This window comes from Lissotriton vulgaris, chromosome 1_1, assembly GCF_964263255.1.
Source record: "Lissotriton vulgaris chromosome 1_1, aLisVul1.2, whole genome shotgun sequence".
Taxonomy (NCBI): Eukaryota; Metazoa; Chordata; class Amphibia; order Caudata; family Salamandridae; genus Lissotriton; species Lissotriton vulgaris.
In genome coordinates, this window is record NC_141685.1 from 985349124 (window position 1) to 985364638 (window position 15515).

The following is a 15515-nucleotide window of genomic DNA, read 5'->3' on the forward strand; positions in this document are numbered from 1 at the left end:
CCTCAAATGCTCCTCAGCCCCTTTCCTTCCACCTATCTTACTCCTTTACTTCACCAATCATCCTCCAACACCTTCCCTTGTCTGCCCACTCCTCCACCCTCATCTGCTACTTGCACTTCCCTTCCATATGTCCCTGGTGCACACACCTCTATTACTACTCCACGCACCCTCTACTCCGCTTCCTACTCTCCCCATTTAACCATCACAACCTCCTCACCGCATCTGCGGCCCCTTTCTTCTTTCTCCTCTGTCCTCCCTTACTCTCATGTGCACCTCTCCCATATCTCATACTGCAACCCTCGCCTTGTTTCACCACCTTGAGGCTCTATCCTATGGCCCCTGCTCCTATGGCCCTTCCATTTCTGGCTACATGCCCCCTTCTCATTCTCTACCTCGGCTGTCATCTCTTCCCCTCCTTCTCCATCCTGTCCCTCCCTGGGGTTACTCTGTGAGGCTCCCCACTGTGTGCGTCCGTGTGACACCAAACCTTCAGGTTGACCCTTGCCACCTCTTCTTCCCACTCTTCCATCAGCCTTTCATACACATGAAGAAATCGGAAGTGTTCGTACAAAAACATTTCACCTCAACCTCCCCTCCTGTAGAAGGGGTACTCTTTGTAACAAGGCCAGGGAACGCTTGACAGGAGAGGCAACTGTGGTAATGTGCAAAGGAGCGCAGGCTGTAAGAGGGTCGGGCAAGCTTTTTAGGTCTCGTGGCGATTACAGCGCGAAAGCGCGGTCTCGCCAGAGACCTATAGTCACCGGCTCAGCTTCCCAGGAGACAAGAGATGGCCACGCACATAAATGGGATCGGAGCGGGCCACTTGCGCGTGTGCACATCTCCTGTCTCCTGGGAAGCTCTAACACACACAGCCACACCTCCCCCTGCTTACGCATGCGCACACACACACGAGCGCACACACAGAGACACACACACGAGCGCACATCACATACACGCACGCACACATACAGAGACACCCCACGCCGTACACATACACATACGCACGCACACACACACACACACACATCCCCCAGAGATGTGAGTGGAAGATGGGCTGAGAAACAAGGCATATGGCGGGTAGAGGCTTCCTATCCTTGGAAAGTCTAAAGGGCTTGTAAGTGTGTGGTGCCAGCCTGAGGTCCCCTGCTACCTCTGTCCAGCAGGTGTGGAAAGGACCATCCTCGCGAGCGGGGCCGAACGGGGCAGCTCCAAGCCTCCATGGTACATGAATCGAAACCATCCCAGTCTGCAGGACCGCGAGATCCTACCCACTCGGTGCCCCCAGTTCCACAAGTCTTCCAGCGCGTCTGCATCGAAAGTAAAAAAAAAAAAAACAGAAAACGTGCGATTATCAGCACCGCGTGAAAGGGGTAGGGGCAGAGATCTCCCGGTTCATAAATCACCGCTGGAGACCGAGGGATGAGCGGGCGGCCCTGCCCTGACGGCTGCCTGCTCCGCCCTGGCTGCTGCCTGCTCCCCGGAGTGTCGGAGTGGGGCACGGGGTGATGCTCTCCGAGCAATGTCTGCCCGACCTCCGGCAGCCCGGGATTCCTCTAGCTCGCCTTCTTTCGGGCCTAGGCAGGGAAGGTGTCTTATCATGACAACACTGCCAGCCCTGATTGCCCAAGGTTGGCGAGCGATTGTTCATTCCATTGGCCTTTTCTCATTAAGTCTATTTGTACAGGCTCCAAACTACCTCTCTGCATCCCTGAGGGAATTCCGGGCAAGAATGGATATGGTTTCTTTAGAAAGTCCCGTACTCTGCTGGAGTGGGAGCATTGACGACCCGAGGTTATAACACCCTCCTCCCCCCTCCCCTACACATCACTCCTGGCCCCTTTCTGCCAAGTCTTCGCAGCTGCATGATCGCTCGAGCTTGCACCCTCCGAGCGTGAAAGGAAGCGAAGGGTGGCTTGATGTCGCGGCTTCGCCTTTTTCTGTTGTTTGCTGCCCTGGACACGATCCACTGGCAGCCCATCCTAGGACCAGTGGCGTAACATATAATGACACCCCCTCCCCTTTGCAAGAGGGGGCTCCTGAAGGGGTTATTCCCACGTAGGCTTGATTGCCCTGTCTCCGGCAGCCAGATCATTTCGCTACCTTCCTACTTCCCGCCGCGGGGGAGAAGGTGAGAAAAGGGTTGTTCCGACAGCCCTGCCTTTCTGTATCTATATATAGCACCTTTCGTTCCCTAAATGCTAACAACCTGCGCGTGAGATCTATCGTGCCACAGATATGTGCGCAAAGCATGGCTGCTGTGCGACGCCTGTGGATGATTTTAGCAGTCGCATGTTGGCCTGAACCCATAGTCCCCCTATTGCTGGGCAGCAGAAGATCTTCTTGGCTTCAGTAATGGAATGTGCCTGGTAGGTACTGCCACCCCCCCACCCCCTTTTGCGTTCCCGGGGTACCAGCAGGGCCCTACAAAGGGCCCTCCGTGAAAGGGCTATGCAAAGCTCCCAGCCACCTTGCTGTATTGCCGCATGTCTTTGTGTCATTCACAGCCTTAGTGTGATTATGAGCCTCAATAATGGTACATGTGGAAGGTATTTGGTTCATGGGAAAAGCATGGGCAGGTGGTTCATCCAGCAAAATGGAGGCATGAGGCACAAGGACGAAGTGAGCAGAGTGGACAGGCGATGCATGGACCTGGGCAAAGGCTAGGGGCATGATGTGCAGACACAGAAGGTCTAAGGATTTGGGAGGAAGGGGCAGAAACCAAAGTGAGGGCAGAGACTGAAGGTTTAAGTACCAAGTGAATGGTCCCCGCTTTGCCCCAGTCCATTGCCTGATACCTGAGCTTCCCACGCGCACAGCGAGACAAACCAACTATAGACCCCCCTCATGGATAGGTTGCGCTGTCCCGGCGACTCGTATCTCCCCATATGTACAATCCCCAATGACCCCGACTAGGGTACCACATACGTTCAGCACTGTATAATACACTAGGAAAAATTTCCCCCACAGTTCGATGTTTTCCTCAAATTGCAAGCCGGCGGTTCCGAGACCGGCGTACATTTCCCTCACCAGTATTTATCACGGGACTGCAAATTGTAACAACACACACAAGGACAATACTCGCACACACCTCCACCGGCACACGAGGTAATAGACACGGGGCGAGGGCCCTAGTGCAGGGTTCCCAGGCCTCCGCTACACAGGCTGACGGGCCCGTCATGAGCAGCGTGTCGGAGAAGGTTGTGACTACGTGTCACTAGTAGACTGCTACATGTACTACTACTCATTAAAATGTAACCCTTTAATGTGTGCGATAATGTGTACTCAATTTTTCTTTGTGCCTTACCCCCACTTTTTTCGGGGGGGGGGGGGGGCGTGATGTGAAAATGTAATAAAAAAATGTAAACGAAAAAAGTACCAAGTGAATGGCATGAAGGAAGAATTGAGCAGGGAGATCCCAGACCAAAGTAGCAGTGAAAACAAGAGGTCTGGCACTAAAAGAGAGGCAAGGGCCAGGAAGTGTTGGAATCAAGAGGAAGGCGAGGAAATAAAGTGTATGAATAAGATTTATGGATCAAGGGAAAAGTGGGCAAATGAGGTTAAGGGCCACAGAAGAGACAAGAAGTTTGTGGGTCAAAGGAGAGAGGTTGTGGCAAGAAGTGTGTTCATCTATTGAAGTATGGCTGGAAGAGTGTGACCCAAGGGCTTGGAGTCAACAGGTGGTGTATGGATCTGGGACACTAGTGAGATTCAATAACAGGTGAATGAATCCAGGCAGGACCATGATATTTGTTAACCATGCAAAATTTACATGCCAAAAGAGAGGCAAGTGCAGGAGGTATATTAATCCAAACCGAGGTGGGGCCGTGCTCAACGTCATAAAGGAGTATTGTTTAGAAATGTTATAAATGCAATCTATGGAGTGAGTAAATATTCCCTCCCATCTAGTGACCAGGTTTCAGTTTTTTAAAACGAACAAGCCAAATAGTCAAATGATAACTAATTTTTGACGCTCAGTTATTCTTTGTTGTTCGATCTGGCTTCTAGTCAGGGCACAAGTCCTAAAAAAACGTGGGCGGGACTAACATAGTTAGGCAGAATGCAAGCAACATCACAGCGCGTGACATCACACATGGCATCATAGGAATTGACATCATAGAAAGTGCATCACAAGCCACGACTTTACAGGAAGTGGCATCACAAGAAGTGACATCAGATCTAAAGCCCTGACATGTAAGCTTACCAGGTCTATCATGTGTACGTTGGAGCGCATTGCAAGGATAATAGCACAGTGAGCTAAGGAAGATGATATGTGACTTCTACACTTTGCAATCTCCCAGTTTTATGCAACACATCCTGCGCATTCATTTACAAAAGTATATAATTTATTGCACATTTAATATGCACGTGTTGATGTAAAGCGCTTTGACACCCTGCATTGGGATGTGTAGGGCTTTACAAGACCAGCATTGGCAAAGCCAATAGGTCTCACTAATGGTTTGTAGCCATGCTACACAGCGTCCGCAATGCTGTGCAGCATGGACTAAAGTAAAATGTGAAAATACTTTGCGTGGCTGCTAGCCTCTTTGTGTAGGCACCATGCATTTCTGTCTTTAGTTACTGATCCAAGTAAGATCGGTAATTAAAAATAAAACTTGCAAAATTGTTTTTAAATCCATCAGGGGAATGGAAATAACAGAAAGGGCAAGGGGTGAAGTAACAGGGGGAATCGTAAGCAATACTGGGGAGGTCAATGGAACACAGAAGCAACACGGGGAAAGGCAGCGAGATACCGACGCAACAGGAGGATGGCAGAGACATAGAAGCACAACCATTTGCAATGCAATAGGTCTCGCATATACGCAAGCTTGAGCTATTGATGTAAATGACAATGCCTTTTATTTTTGTTTTAAAAACATAAATAAAAGGCATTGTCATTTTTTATCTATCTTCTCACTTACTTTTTTGTATTTGTTCACCCCCTCTGTGTTTTCCTATAGTTATCTTGTAATTTAAAAAAATTGGAATGTATGTATCCTTCCCTGTGCATGCTAGCCCACCTCCCACGCCTCTCTGTCATGGCATCCCCTAACAGTGTTATTTATGAGCTTTTTGTCTGCAGAGCTGCAGACAGAAAACGCCCATAAACAACTAGCTAATGTTTTAGTGGTACCCAAATCTCCTGCCACGGGGGGGGGGGGGCAGTCCTCGACACTTTAGCTGCTTCAGTGGGGGGTTCACTGCTCCTCAGGCACATACACATATCCGTTCTAATACATCTAGTTAGTTCTGTGGTGCCTTTGCTGTAATTAGGAGTACTGTGCTGCTCTTTCAAGATAAAAAAGCATTTGCAATGCAATATGTCTCGCATTTGCGAGAGTTTAACCTATTGGCATTGTATTTGACAATGCCTTTTATTTACGTTTTAAAAACCAACACATAAATAAAAGGCAGTGCCCTTTACAATGCCAATGGCTCAAACTCTAACAACTGCGAGACCTATTGCTTTGCAAATGCTTGTTATACTTACTTTGCTGCACGACCCGCGCTCCCATTTGATACTGCAACATCAAACCTGCGCATTCGCACGTGTGATGATTTAGTCTCTCCTCTCTTACCCCACTCTTCCCTGTGACGAGGGAAGGGGAGGGTGACTGGCTGACTGGCGTGTAGCTGTGTCCACTGCAGGACTTGAGCTGGCAGTGCCCATGTCTACCTTTACCTGTGATGCTTAAAACGTCACAAATGGCGGAGGCATGCCAGGGCCCAAAAGCCAAGGATGAGATTTATCCAACCCTGTAATCTCTCTCTGCAGGCAGCTGCAATCGCCTTTGTGCACCTGCGTCAATCCTTACATGGAGACTGTTGTCAGACGAAGGAGGTTGGCATTTTTATTATACCAAGAGTGAATAATAGATTATTATTTACTCTAGGTATAATAAATACAAACCAGCAAGAAAACAATGGGGGCGTGGTCCCTCAGCCCTTTAAGAGGAGCTATCACTGGTGCCAAGCTTATCCTCTGCCTGGCTCCTCATGCTCATCTTCTGCTGGTGGTGGAGGCATCATGGGTCTCACAGTCTTTAAGAGCAACTCTATGGGGGGCAGCTGGGTCTAGCTCCCCCCCACCCCCAAATCAGGTCCTTAGGGCTTATAAGGGGGCAAGCACCACTGGTCCTGGTCAGACCATCCTAGTGCTCAGGGTCAATTGAAGTTAAAGACCTTAGTCCACCCCTGAGGGGCATCAGGGTGCTACCCCTTACAGCTGAGCAACCTTTTTGCTGTAGCTGTGTCACAGGTAGAGGGCCTTTTCAACTGTCTCTCCTTTGTGCAGGGTTTTTTAAGTGAGGGTGTAAAATTCTAAGTGCCAGGCACCCCATGCTAATCTTACGATGCCAGGTCACCTCTCCACGTCGTTCCCAACCATCCTGCAAAACATCCTGGAACAACCCAAAAAGGGGACTTCAGGTTTTCTCTGGAAAGAGACCCTCTGAGAGACTCAGCTTCGCTCCCATCTGATGTCACTGACTTCTTCCCACTAAAACTTTAAAGACGAGGCCTTACTGTATTGACTCCAGAGGTCCATCCCTCCCTCTTTATTCTAGTGGGCCTGGTGTGTCCCAGTTTAGGTGCAGGGCTACAAGCTAATTGGCAGATGTAGATTCCCCCCACATAACTTTCCTCTCAGAACGGGGTTAATCACTGATAACTGCTCTGTTAGTGTTGGAAGGACTCTTTTCCCTCTGCTGAGGAACAGAGTAATTAAGTTGGCCCAGTGAGGGGGAGTAGTGGCAAAGGTCTGAAATCTGATTATATAAGAAACATGATGAAACCTGAAGTACAATTAGATGTGAATTTTGTCCGGAACTGTAAATTCAAACTCAGGATACATGTTCTACCCCAGTTTGATACCTTTCTGGACCGCATAGGCCCAAGTGGAGTAAAACTATATTGTAGGACTAATTTTGCCTACACGTATAATGCAGTGAAAAGAATACACATATTCCAGTATGCTCTACTGACCTATCTATGAATTCCCACAAATATTAAAAGGCCTACCCCAGATCAGCACGAGTCCTTGCAGAGTCGCTTCAGAGACAAGCTACCTGTGCGCAGATACCGGCCTGCACATGACAGAAGTCTCACACGTGCAGTCCATATACTTGCACATACGCGTTTGCACACATGTTAATGTATAATCAGCCCAGCAATTCTTCCGCTACCTGCGCTGCAGCAGCCTTATCTCAAAATTTAGACCCTGGGAGTTTCCCCAGTCAGTCCAATTACCGTAAATGTACTGAGTACATTTGTTTAGTTGTTGTTTTTGCTGCTTGTTTTTAGGTCTCGCCTGAGCCAATGCGCTTGCGCATTGCTCCAGCGAGATTATAGTAAGGGGAAAAGAACAGTCTACCAAAAGGGCGGATTAGACACAGTTCATGTGATCTACGCGTGCACAAACCAGCCACGTCACACACCACCATTTGTCTGTGCCTAGCATCAGACTTCAAAGGCTGCCGCTCCCCCCTCATCAGACTTCAAAGGCTGCCGCTCCCCCCGCATCAGACTTAAAAAAGGAATGCGCTCCCGCTCCCCCGCCCCCCCACCCCGCCACAGCAATGCAGAGAGCTTGTTTTGCTTGTGTGCTTGCATCTTCCTTCCTTGGCCCTGGGTGTTTTCCGTGTTCTCCAATTCAGTGCCTTCTCGACCCCGTACTTGATTGCTGACCAAGCCCCAGCCCTCGCTGCCTCTATCATTATACACTCTCCCTGTTTTTTCCTGTTTCCCCTGGCCTTTTCTCGGCTCCATCATTCTGTGCTTTGAAACTGAACGCGCTTTGTAGCACTCAACCCTGCGCGTTCTTAGCTTCAGTCTCTGTGCTGCTGCACCACATCACTCAGGGACACCACCACATCACTCAGGGGCACCACCACATCACTTAGGAGCACCACTCACGGGCACCACCACATGACTCAGGGACACCACCACATCACTCAGGGGCACAACCACATCACTCAGGGACTCCATCACATCACTCAGGGGCACCACCACATCACTCAGGGGCGCCACCACATCACTCAGGGGCGCCACCACATCACTCAGGGGCACCACCACATCACTCAGGGGCACCACCACATCACTCAGGGGCACCACCACACCACTCAGGGGCACCACCACACCACTCAGGGGCACCACCACATCACTCAGGGGCACAACCACATCACTCAGGGGCACCACCACATCACTCAGGGGCACCACCACATCACTCAGGGGCACCACCGCATCACTCAGGGACACCACCACATCACTCAGGTACACCACCACATCACTCAGGTACACCACCACATCACTCAGGGGCACCACCACATCACTCAGAGACCCCACCACATCACTCACAGACCCCACCACATCACTCACAGACCCCACCACATCACTCACAGACCCCACCACATCACTCACAGACCCCACCACATCACTCACAGACCCCACCACATCACTCACAGACCTGACCACATCACTCAGGGGCACCACCACATCACTCAGGGGCACCACCACATCACTCAGGGACACCACCACATCACTCAGGGGCACCACCACATCACTCAGGGGCACCACCACATCACTCAGGGACACCACCACATCACTCAGGGACACCACCACATCACTCAGGGACACCACCACATCACTCAGGGACACCACCACATCACTCAGGGACACCACCACATCACTCAGGGGCACCACCACATCACTCAGGGGCACCACCACATCACTCAGGGGCACCACCACATCACTCAGGGGCACCACCACATCACTCAGGTGCACCACCACATCACTTAGGGGCACCACCACATCACTCAGGGGCACCACTCAGGGACACCACCACATCACTCAGGGACACCACCACATCACTCAGGGACACCACCACATCACTCAGGGACACCACCACATCACTGAGGGGCACCACCACATCACTCAGGGGCACCACCACATCACTCAGGGGCACCACCACATCACTCAGGGACACCACCACATCACTCAGGGACACCACCACATCACTCAGGGACAACACCACATCACTCAGGGGCACCACTAAATCACTCTAATACACCACCACATCACTCTAATACACCACCACATCACTCAGCCCAGCCACATCATCACTCAGCACCACAACAGCACTGTTCTTGCTTGCTACCAATAAGCATTGCCATATCCAATAGGACTCGCATTAGGAAAGTGTAAGCTATTGGATTTTTGAATAACAATGCTATTAATTTATATATTTTCAAAGCCAACACGTATTAAGAGAAATTGTCATTTACAATACCAATAGCTCACACTTTCCTAATGCGAGACCTACTACATTGCAAATGCTTGTTATATTATCTATGTTCAGTTCGAAGGGATCGCAAAAGCTAAATCGAGGGCAGACAAAAAGGCGGTGCAGACCAAACTTTTCTTGGCAGGGAAAATGATTTTCCTATCAGTCCGTCCTGCTTTGATGGTATGCAAACATTGTAGTATTTGCAGAATCGGTTTAAATTGTACAATTGTACATTTTCCTTAAGTCTAAACCCACAACAAGTGCCTGAAATAGTTTACTCTGATCTCGTGACACAACTAGTGTTAAAGTTGAATACCACCCACAAGAGTCTCTTATTGAATTTTATTGTGTAAGTTGTTAACTTCAGAATCAACTTGCCTGAGATATGGAATGCACTGTTGCTTGATAAACATTCTGTTGATTTACAAAGAGCTTAGAGCCTGCCCATTGTTTACCTTGAGTTGACTTAATAGGCACTCTCATTTCCTTGGACATGCCGGCTTCACTTCCTCTTCGTGTGTTTGTCCCTACCCTGAAGCTTGGCCCAAGTACTGCTTCCTTGCAGCACCCAGTGTTGTTTCATGCTTTCAGGGGTACTTTTTTCTTTTTTTTTTGTTACAGCACTTCATAAGAGTACATGCTTGCACACTATCTGCCACTACACCCCCACCCATCCGGGTCCAGCTCCGCATGTTGCTTGTCCCCTACCACCCTCCCATCCCTTTCCATGTTGTACGCAAAGGGGTGTGGGAAAATGTCACGGAGTTGACCCTACAAAAGCTAATCCCATTTTACATAAAACAAGCACACCATGCAAGGTTTGTGGCAACCAAGATTCTGCATAATGTAATTTTGATATTGTTAAAGTAAGACAGAAGAGAAACATCTACAGGAGATGTCTCCAACCAGTCAATCGTAGACACCTTTAGAGAAGCTTCCAGCCTTGAGTTTATTTTTAACAAAACAAATAATAACAGAGTCACATTTTCCTTTTAAAGTTAAGGAAAGGCTGCATTTATTTTATATTATCATCACCAGGCTGCAAGTAGCAGGGCCTGATAATATATAGTTAACTCTTCAGTTTAATTTTCTCCCATTTCAAAGTGTCACCTTTACACACAGTAGGCATCTTGTTCCCAGAGGCTAGTAGACACAGTGCCATATTTATAACTGAAAAATACAGCCATTATTTTAAGTGCAATAAATTTAAAATGGAGAAAAATATTCCATATTATGAACATTTTTAAAACATTTGTCTGCACTTTACATTTCTCATTTAAAAAAAAATGGTTGAATATTTGTGTCATACATGTAATGGTGTCACATATGGTGAAAGGTATTTCTGTCCTTACCACAAGAACATACGCCACAGGTTCTCAGTCACCCATACACATATATCATATTCACACACATCGCCAAGGACATATTGTTTGGTGTCAAGGGCAACAACTTTTCATGTGTAATTTGTCCTTTGGACAAGTAGGCCCAACCCCCTGCAGCACAAACCCTTTGGCTGCCAGTTTGCAGTATCACGTTATGGAGCAAGGAAGGGCACTGTCTGCAGTTAAGGTAATATTTTTGTCCATACGTTAATGCTATTCAAACTTGTATTTATGGTTCATTCATTGAAAGCCTTTATTATTAGGGTGAGCGCTCTAAGTAAATGTTGTTAGCTCTGACTGCACTACTGACAGTGGTTCCAGTAGAAAAATGTGTACACATGTTTTCAAAGTTTAGGAATATGAGGCTATGTATAATGCGCCCAGAATGCTCTCTGATTTGATGCAAATATTTGCAGAAGCTTGAAAGCAAGATTGATGATGCCTTGCTTTCAAAATAAAATGTTCATAAAAAATGAAAGCAGGAAAAGACAATTGTTGCTAAACTATTGAAAAATTTCAGGTATCATTTCTTTGCAGCAACATTTAGTAGCGTGTTGAAGCATGCTAGTATTTCCCAAAATATTCATAATGGAAAATCAGTGTAACCAGTTTCAATAAGATTATGGTTAAAAAAATAAACAAGCATTGGCAAAGTCAATATTTCTGAAATTGGTGGTCAACTTTATATTTTTGTCAATGTGTGACTTGTTTTGGCATGGTTTTTGTAAAACCTTATTGGTGTCTGAGCTGCCGTGCCCTCACTATTATAACAAACATTGGCAAAAGCAAAAATTGTTTTGGGTCTCAGTAGTTACTGGCACTGAACAAAACTACTTTGTGAGCCAATATGTTCCTTGTGAAAGAGCAGAATGATGTCACTCACAGTGAAGCCAGCCGACACAGAGAGAGAGAGAGAGAGAGAGAGAGAGAGAGAGAGAGAGAGAGAGAGAGAGAGAGAGAGAGAGAGAGAGAGAGAGAGAGACAGACAGAATTTTAATAAAATACAAACGGTCATGGTTAACGCCAGACCAAATTAGGGGCCCAATTATTAAAGAAAGACCCAAAAGTGGACCCATGGTATATGTCTTTGCATTTAGTGCAGCTAGACGGCTTTCGTGAATTCCCAAGAATATTTCAGAAGTAGGACAAGAAATAGTATTCCTAGAAAATATTTGTGAACTGCATTTTAGCATGAGCAAATATGCATGTGTAGACTGACATCTGACATCTGCCCTGCACACATCCTACGGCAGATCTACTCTGTGTGCACCCTACCCCCTCTCATGTTTCTTAATAACTCCTTGGCTCAGGGTGTTGTGACCCTGTCACTGAAATCTGCCACCATTGTTCCCATTCTGAAAAAACCTGGAGCTGACCCCTCTGCCTTGGCTAACTACCGCCCCATCTCCTTGCTACCCTTTCTGGGTAAGGTGCCTGAGCGACACGTCACCTCTGTGCTCAGCTCCTATGTCGAGGAGAATGGGGTGCTGGCCCCCTGTCAGGCGGGGTTCCGGCCAAGGCACTCGACAGAGTCAGTGGTGGTGTCTGTGCTGGATACCCTCAGGGAGGGTATGGACAACGGTCAACCTCAGGCGCTGGTCCTCCTTGATTTATCCGCCGCTTTTGACACAGTGGATCACTCCTTCTTACTCTCCCGTGTCAGGGCGGCGGGCATCGGAGGAACGGCCCTCATTTGGCTTTCATCCTTCCTGAGGGACCGGACCCAGGCGGTTCGTCTTGGGGAGTTTTCAGCTACCCCCTGTAAGGTCCAGTGCGGGGTGCCTCAGGGTTCTTCTCTGTCTCCCCTGTTATTCAATCTGTACATCTCCCCTCTCATCTTTGCTCTTCAGCAGCTGGAGGTCACGGCGTATAATTATGCCGATGACCTCCAGCTCATCTTCAACCTCTCCTCTTCCCCTGACTCTATATCTAATTTCCAATCTATTCTGTTTTTCATCAGGGACTGGATGAATTTCAACCACCTGAAGCTCAACCCCGATAAGACGGAACTGGTGCTTACGGGTGGTTGCTCCAGTCCCTGGAACTCGTTATTTTGGCCCCCTTCTTTCGGCTCTCCCCCTACTCCTGTTTCCTCAGTTAAGACCTTAGGTATCAAGCTCAATGATAAACTCACAATGCACTCCCAGATAGGTTCCGTGGTATCTTCTTGCTTTCTCACTCTCCGAACTATCCGCACTATCTCTCGTTTCTTTTCCTTCCCTGCACTCAAACGGATTATGTCCGCACTGGTCCTATCCCGCCTGGACTACGGGAATGCCCTGTTCAACGGCATCCCACAGTACAGCTTGCGTAGGCTCCAACTTGTTCAGAACCAGGCGGCCCATCTTGCATTTGGTCTCCCCAGATTCCACCATACCTCTCCTCTGTTGAAGACCCTTCACTGGCTTCCCATTCGGGAACGCGCATTATTCAAACTAGGATGCATGGCCTTTCAGGCCAGGTCTGGTCTGGCCCCCCTCTTCATATCTTCAGCCATCAAAACTTACGTTCCCTGCAGAGACCTCCGTTCCTCAGTTCAACATCTTCTAGTTACCCCACGATTCAAGAAAAAAAAACAGGGCGGCTCTAAATTTGCTACTCTGGCCCCTGTGTTTTGGAATTCTCTTCCTTTCCACCTCAGATCCCTTACCCAGTATTCCCTTTTCCGTAAATCTCTTAAACTTTCCTGTTTACCCAGGCCTTCTTGCCTTAACATCCCCCTTTTCAGTTTATGTCCTTGTGGTTGACTCTTCTCCCTCTGGTAGTTTGCTATCTTAGCGCCAAGAAACCGCTCGGTGTATGTCGCGCTCTAGAAATACTTTAAACTTAAACTTTTAAACTTAGATTTGCTCAGGCGAAAATCTGAATGTTTGCAAGTTCAGTTTTTCTCCAACCACGTTTTTCCCAACTCTGGAAAAAGGTTTATGTCTGCCATTGTCAGGAGTACATTTCCAAAATTTCTCAGTATGAGAAAAGACTAGAGAAGAGTTGTTGAAACCCTAAAACATGCAAGTTAATAGGTTTGCACAGACTCAAAAGGGCATTCTAACCCTGGAACTATTGCTTACTACTACATTCAGCCCCAATATGTAGATCTGCAGAAACGTGGCAACATAAGGGGATTGCAAGTATTCAAACACTACTATGGTATGAGCCCTGGCATCATCAGAGAGGCTATATAAGAGCTCTTATATAATGAGATTGCTGGCATAATTTGTCGCCGCACTACATGGCACCAAAAGGACAAGTGGATTTTGTTACAAGACAAGTAGATTTATTAAGCAACCTGCCCCATGGACAAGTAGATATTTGATTAAATTCCACACCCCTGCACATGCACACATGCCACAGACCACACTCTCACTGACACATGGCAGACCTGTCATAATGCCCATATAGCCAGATACTATGGCTTGAACTAAATATTTTGACTAGGGGCACCACGTTTAAATTCAATGAAGCTGGGCATGGGCGTGGCTGGTGACAATGCACAAGTAGCTTAGCCTTCACTAGTTCACAATGATTTTCACTGATCAGAAGAAACTCTCACTACGGAAAAGATTGAAGACCCCTGATTTACAGTGACTGAATGCACTTGAGGCACCCTCGCCAGCCCTAATGCAGCTCACGGTCTCATCACCTACTAACTCATAGGAACAAATGCACATTCATGTACCTCTGCCTGTAGCTGTCAAGTGGGGGCATAAAATGTGTTGACCCTTGAGAGTGAAAGGCCTTTTTAGTAAGCAGCACTTTGTCTATGCAAATGTGGGTTGAACACTGAAAAGGTACACGCAATATTACAAGTCCCACAATGCAAAATGCTGCTGATGCACATTGCAATCAGGCTAATGCATGCTAAGTATTGGGTTGGCAAGGCAAGTGTGGCATGAGATAATCGGACCATGGCATCACTGAGGTGGATTAGGAGCAGGACCCTGTTTCTGGAAGCACATTGTGTTTAGGAGGAGGGGCAGCTTTACATATCTATCCCAATATAATTTATTTGTTTATTATTTATTCTTCTATGTGGCACATCTGTTGTTGACAGGGCCTTGTGTTCCTTGATGTCTCACAGCTCAAATGTTACCATGGAATTGCCTAATCTGCAAATTATCCCATCTCTTAGGTTGCCTTTTTTCAATATTAACTTTTGCTTGTTTAAAATGATATTTCATGCAGGCTTTTGGATAGATGTTTCTGGGGTAATATTTGGGGAAATGGGATAATAAACATCTGAACAAACTCTCGCACACACCTGCTCAGACACACAAAGGCACACAAACTGCAAACTCCACCTACACCTAACACCCATCACCCTACCGCCACCAATCTGCCACCCTACAAACACCACCACTCTACCACCACCTGCACCGTAACCAGCCTACCGCCATCCTACCATCATTACCATGACCATCATCCTAACCACCATTACCAACATACTACCCTAACCATCACCACCACCACCACCCTAGCCCCCACTACCACATCCTAACCACCACACCCTAATCATTACCACCCTACCCTAGCCACCACCACCCTTACCACCATAACCCTAACCACCACTCTACAGTCCCCATCACACTAACCAGACTACTACCACCTTACCCTGACCACAACTCTACCACCACTCTACCTAAACACTAATGACTACTATTATTGTAACCATTACTATGCTAACCAGAAACCCCTAACGATCACCACCACACTACCCTAACCAAGAACATCCTACCACCACCCCCTCCCACCCAGAACCACCACCTGACTACCACTATCAACCTCCTACCACCACATTGGCAAACCTCACTGCCACCACCCTAACCACCACCACCCTCACCACCATTGTAACCTAA

At 47.7% G+C, this 15515-nt stretch overlaps 1 protein-coding gene across 3 annotated transcripts in view; it reads right to left on the reverse strand.

Moving 5' to 3' along the window:
- The window catches only part of PNPLA6 (patatin like domain 6, lysophospholipase), a 354753-nt gene that overhangs the window by 232280 nt on the left and 106958 nt on the right, over positions 1 to 15515 (reverse strand). The window lies entirely within an intron of this gene.